At 44.8% G+C, this 6,452-nt stretch overlaps 1 long non-coding RNA gene across 1 annotated transcript in view; it reads left to right on the top strand.

Moving 5' to 3' along the window:
- Nucleotides 1-6,120, top strand: part of LOC114609497 — a 30,082-nt gene extending 23,962 nt beyond the window's left edge. Inside the window, exon 3 of the long non-coding RNA XR_003709536.1 lies at nucleotides 6,106-6,120. This is a non-coding gene — a long non-coding RNA (uncharacterized LOC114609497). The remainder of the gene's footprint in view (nucleotides 1-6,105) is intronic.
- Nucleotides 6,121-6,452: the final 332 nt, after the last annotated feature.

Raw genomic sequence — 6,452 nt, forward strand, 5'->3', positions numbered from 1 at the left:
TGTGTGTGTGTGTGTGTGTGTGTGTGTGTGTGTGTGTGTGTGTGTGTGTATGTATGTGTGTCTTGGCAGCTGCACAAAACACAAAATGTACATAGATCCTCAAAGGCTGAGAATATTATCAGAGGTGCTGAGAACAAAGTCAGAACCCTGGCAGCCCTGACAAGTTACAGTCTTTGTTAGGCAAAGTAAAGAGACATTTAATAACAAAAAACAGAAAAATGAGATCTATTCAGTGAGGCCACACTGGGTGTTATATGAATAGCGTCTACAACTACTTGGTATGATAGCCCTCAATTGAGCATTCAGTGGGTTGCTTTTGCCTTACTTTAAATTGGATGCCTCTAAGGACAACAAGAATCTCAGTATTTGTAGCACTCTGTAGGACTTGCATATTCAGTGAGTTTGAATATGGGGTGAACATTGGCCAATATCTTACTATATCCTGTAGAGTATTGCTCTTCTATTTTCATTAGGACAGTACTGATACACATGACGTACACTGCATAGTAGCTCTGTCAATCTTTGCAACAGTGCCTTGCAGTTGAATGAGTAGTATCTGCATTTTATGAATGAAGAACTTGGGCCACAGCCAGGCTAAAGTGTGTTATGGTTTCAATCTGGAATAGTTCCCCAGAAGCTCAAACATTAAAGGCTTAGACCGAATCCAGTGATATTTAGAGATGGGATCCTTGGTGGTAATGGGCTCATTAAGGCTCTGATCTTATTGGTAGGTTAACCTATTGATTGGCTCACACCTTAATAGGTATTGAGAGGTGGTGGAAAATTTAGGAGGTGAAGTCTAGTTGGAGGAGCTGTGTCTTTGAAGATTGTATTTTGTCCCTGGTGTCTTACTTCCTCTCTTCCCTTCTTCTTTGCTCCATCTCAGTGTCTCCTGGCCTTGTGGCAAGCACCTCTCCTGCCTGTGTTCCTCCATAGAGATGTTCTGCTTATGATAGGCTCAAAAGTTGCTAAGCCAAATAAGCACAGACTGAGCCCTCTGAAACAGTAAGCCAAAAGGAGCTGCCCTGCCATTGGTTTTCTTAGGCCCTTCTTGACAAGGAAAACTGACACAATGTTGTTTACTGAAGGCTGCACATGTTAATAATAGAGCCCAAGTTCAAACACAGGCTTGTTGGCTCTAGAGTCTACAACCTTGTTTCTACTAAGCTGTGCTCCCCAGTTCCTTTGTCAGTCCATTTATCAGAGGTAAGAAAAGCTCATGACGCTTGGTAAAAGTCACTCTCATTGCAGCTCATTGGTACTATTTTTAATGTCTCACATGTTCACAGGGTTTTGAAAGACTTCATTCTTACATGAGATATAGCCCCAGGGGTAGAATGAATAGGGGAACAAGCATGACTGCCGTATACATCAAGTGAATGACTTCTCACTAAATCCCACTGAGTCCTGAGAACTCCTCACCACAGCATGCTACCAGCACGTTCTACAGGATGTTCTGCCTTCTGTTCCCTGCTCCGAGACCTCTTATTGCTGCACCAGAAGGCAGAAGCAAAGTCCATCATGAGATCCTCCCACAGGCCTGCGCTGCAAATTAGGATGTTTCCTTTGCAATTTCAGACTTTATCTGTGGATTTTCCATTTGTGAGTTTTCATCTCCCTTTGCAACAGCGTGGTCCATTTTCTTTCTATTTTGCCACGCCGAGGAGACGTGGAATCCAAAGGGGAAAATATCTTTCCATATTACATCCTAAGGAGTCTTGCCAGAGTCTGTCTTGAGGTTGCTGGATGGAGGCCCAATCCTGTTCTCAGAAGCCACGTCCACAATGACCATCTACAGATCAGGAGCCAGTGTGTGGCCCCAGCAATCCTGGACACAGAGTGACAAGCTAGCCTTCCCAGCCCTGGATAGTACTTTGAGAGAACGTCATGTCCTTGGCCCTGATACCCCTTCTGCTGGGAAGCAGCATATTTCCCATTCTCTAGCTCTCCTCCACCCCCCACCCCCCCAGCATCAATTTTAATAATTACACAGGAAGTTCCCTTTCCTTAAGAAAAGATGGCCGTAGCAGTTTTCATCTGGGTGTTGACCTTTTTTTTTTTTTCTTATTCGCACCCCCAAGAGTTATGACACAAAAGGAATGAGTCACATCTTTGAGGTAGTGACTGTGCTGGAAGGCCACAGTAGACAGTTCTGAAGTTCAAGTACAGGGCTGGGCTTCACAACGGCCTCTGAGCAAGCCCCTTAATCTCTCAACTGAGTTTTGTGGGGAATTTGGGAAAGAGATACTGGAGAGCAGGGCCATTTCCTTAATGGCAGTGCCCTTGGAGAGTGACTTGGTAGAAAAAGGGTTAAAGAAACTAGAGTGAGAAAGAAGTGTATGCCATGCCCACCAGATTCTACAGCTTTGCCCACGATGTTGGTCAAAGATTGAGTTTACTGATTTTTAAGAACGCAGTTGGAAACAACAGGCTCACAAATGTGGCATCAATCTAAAGCAGAATTCGAAAATGGCTTAACAAATAGTCTGTGGTAATTAAAAGGCAACTGTGAGCAACAGTTTTTTTTTTTTAAAGGCAGACTTATTTCAAAACAGCTGGAAGACAGGATTTGAAGTGTTCTTATAACAAATAAATATTTTGGGTGATAAACATGTTAATTGCTCTTATTTGGTTACTATACACTATATAAGTTCACTGAAAAACCACACCGAATTCCCTAAGTATACACAGTTATTGTGAGAATTGAAATTCCAAAAGAACTGAAGAATACAACAGCACAAACTCCACTTTCCCACAGCAGATAATAATGCTCCATGCAGACTTAATGTTTCCCCTAAAATACCTGGGCCCCGGGCTTAGAGCCTCTGCATCTGGACTCCACAACATGTTAGGTTCATACCTTCATATACTGAGACTTTCCAGTGCTTTTTCTATTTCTACATTACTCACCTGCAAAATGCTACATATCTTCCATGTCTCAAAGTCCTCATGAAGTTCCGATGAGGATATGGGTGCCCAGAATGTGACATAGTGTTTGGTGTGAATTATGTACAGGCTGATAGTTCCTATCATTACTGACCTTTTTGCTTCTTCTGTCGTGTGCACACGTGTCTGTTTTCCCCCAGGGGAATGTGAACACCTTATAGCTTTTAGGCGGGCTTCATGTTTGTGGGGCTTATAGTGGTCTGACTCCGGCATTCTTCCTCTCTGTTGGGATCCCAGTGTGACCTGAGAAACACCTGTATTGGAGTCACCTGGGGAACTTACTGACATGTCATTTGCAGAGCACTGGCCCAGAACCTCTGAGTCAGATGTTGGCTGTCAGCTCTGATTCCTGCCTGGCCCCTTCTCTCTCTCAGCTCTGCTTGGCAGCACTGCAGACTGTGTGAAGTGTTTTCTACGTGCTGTGAAGTCTCCATCCCTGGGAAAACCAGGACATTTGGAGGCGGGAAGTGGGTGGAAATGGATCAATTAGCATAGAGTCTTTGCTTGAACTTTACCCTGGCTTTATGGAGCTTGGAGACACAGGGAAGGTTGCATTCCTCCCTGTGGAGCTGTTTAATTCATCCCCACTCTCTCAGGTCATGCTTTTGGCTCATTCCAGCTACTTAGCTCAGTGATATTTGCTTCCAGACCGGATGGGCGACCGGAGCTGTCAATGGAAAGGTATATTAGCTTTTAACCCAAGCCAGGTGAGCATTCCCATGGTTGCTCAACATTCAGACCTAAAAACCTAACAGTTCCTTGGTGAAGTCCTAGCTTGATATCATGTTCATGCTCCTGGTTTTGCTCTCCTCTGTGACCATACTGTAATGGCAACAAGCACAAGATGTACTCCATACAGATCAAAGAGCCGAGTTCGGGACTGGACGTTTACTTCAATTCTAAGTTGTGTGTTTTGTACACACAACAGCACCCAAACTAATAGCAATGACAAAAGCAGAATACCCAAAACAAACAAGAACAATAACAACAAAACAAAGAAACAATCTGAAACCAAAACCAACCAAACAAAAGTCATACAAAGGAAACAAAAATGAATGTAAATTCAAATCCCAATTTGGAAATTTAGTTCTATTACTTTTTTTTTTTCTAAGGGTTTTCAAGACAGGGTTTCTTTGTGTAGCCCTGGCTGTCCTGGAACTCACTCTGTAGATCAGGCTGGCCTTGAACTCAGAAATCCGCCTGCCTCTGCCTCCCAAGTGCTGGGATTAAAGGCGTGCACCACCACTGCCCAGCTCTGTTACTTTTTTTAACAGTAGTTTTATGGATTCTCCTTTATCTATCTGCAAAGCAGTGTGTTTATTTGGCTGCCGGAATGGCCCCAAGGATTACCTATCCCTGTTATCTTCTGCGGGCCCCAATCATACACTCAGACTTTGCTCACTGCGATGTTAGAAGACATTTTGCCAGATGAGCTTTGAAAAAAGAACTTCCAACTCTCTCTTCCATCACCCAAAATGGGCTGTATCTGGGACGACCCTTCAGTTCTAAAACTGAGATCAATGAAGCAGAATACAGCCAGGGCATTCTATCTCAGTTGACAGCAGCCTAGACCAGACCTCTGAGTGAGCCTAGTAAAAGCCCATGCAAGCTGTCTGTCTGACTGCCTTGATGTGTGAACACCAACCTAGTGTTCATGCCGCGGAGGTTTGGTCATTAGAATAGTTTCAGTCATCTATATATAATGGGGACCTCGGTGATACCTCATGAACTTTACAAGGACAGGAGCTGAATAGTATCACACAAATTACCTGGTCCATTAAAGTCCTATAAGGGACCCCCTGAATATCTGTGTGGCACATCATCCATCCACTATGTCTGGGGTACCTGTAATCTCCATTACAACAATTCCCTATCCACCTTCAATCAAGCACATACTGGTAAAGATATTATTTTCTGGACAGAGATCATGAGAAATAGCGAGGAGGTATGGAGAAGCTAGGTTCTCATTTGCTATATGAAGCTGAAGGGTGTCTGAGTCTTATGTGACCCACTGATTAATTAGGTCTCCATATGAAGGCATGCTCATTATATGACTCAGGGGTATCCAGTCTGCTGCAGGCATCTCTTTGTGAATGCAGCATGGAGCTACAGAATTACTTGGGGTACCTGCTCTCTGCCAACATACCTTATTCCTTCTCATTTGACTCAGTGGGAAGAAATCGTTTTCCTGAGTCTTGAGGAGGAAAAATAACGGCTCAGAGATGTTAAATGAGTGACCATAAGTGACAGCTAAGAAAGTAGCAACATGAGCATTTAGGTCCAGTGCTGCCTGACAGCAAAGCACAAATAGATTTTACGCAGGAAGAAATCCCACCTGGTGGACAGATGTCACTGCTGAATGTGACTAGGTTACCTATAGCACTTTGTATGATGGCCGAGACCTCATGGACCACTGGGTGCCACTGGGTACCACTGAAAGACTTGGATAGTCAACCTCAAGTGCATTATGAGTTTGCAGACCTTCGTGTGAACACTAGAAAAGCATGCTCTCCCGCAACCAAGGCACCGTGTGCTCTCACCTAAGGGAAGCCAAACAAAACTGAAAAGTGTCTTATGTGCCAGGACGAGGCACAAGAGCTGTTTCAAGGTTGGCATGCCCAGCCCACCTCAAAAGAGCAGAAGAGAAAAGCCCCCACCCCAGCCACCTGCTCCTGACTTCTTCCTCCTGTCTGCCACTTCAGAGTAGGATGGAGAGAGCGCCAAAGACATTCTTAGGCTTCCGTTCTTGCTGGCACAGTGGCCAGGAAGGAACCCTGCTTGGCTGGCTGCCTTGGGCACCTGCCACCATCGTGTGTTTGTTTGATGGGTCATGGGGAGGAAGCAAAATGCTTCTGTTAGGCCTTGGGGATTTCAGACCCTAGCAAGCAGCTACTGGGACAGACACACTCAGGGACTATCTCATCCCTTCTGTGTACCTCTTTCTCCCAGCTACCTGATCAGCAGACGATAGTTCCACCACCTGCTCCCAGTGACTGAAGGATGAAGGCAGGAGACATGAGTGATGTACACAGAACAGACACCATGTTTCAGTCTTTCAACCCTAATGACGGAGCCCCCATGCCCAGCTCCCACTGAGGCACACTCAGCAATCTTCTTCCCATGTAGAATCTCACACCATTCCCATATCCTTTCAATCAGATCAGATCCGGGGGACGTCTTGGAAAGCTGGGCCTGCTGGCGCACACCTGTCATTCCGATATCCAGGGAAGCTAAGGTGAGGAGACCGAGGTTCAAAACTAGCCCAGGGGAACATGGTGAGACCCTGTTTCCAAAATAATATCATATTTTAGAATTTGGCTGAGGGCCTCAGATATGACTTTGCCTGCTTTTGTATAGACATTATTTATGCATCTCTGGTTGGCCTGTTCTTGCTATGTGACTTTGAACTTACGATGTACCTGTCTTCCCTTTCCAGGTGCTGTAATGATAGGTGGTTTGCCACCACACATGCTCTTTTCTGGAACTTTTAAGTTTTCATTTTTATT

The sequence above is a fragment of the Grammomys surdaster genome, unplaced genomic scaffold (assembly GCF_004785775.1).
Source record: "Grammomys surdaster isolate TR1022 unplaced genomic scaffold, NIH_TR_1.0 125974, whole genome shotgun sequence".
Taxonomy (NCBI): Eukaryota; Metazoa; Chordata; class Mammalia; order Rodentia; family Muridae; genus Grammomys; species Grammomys surdaster.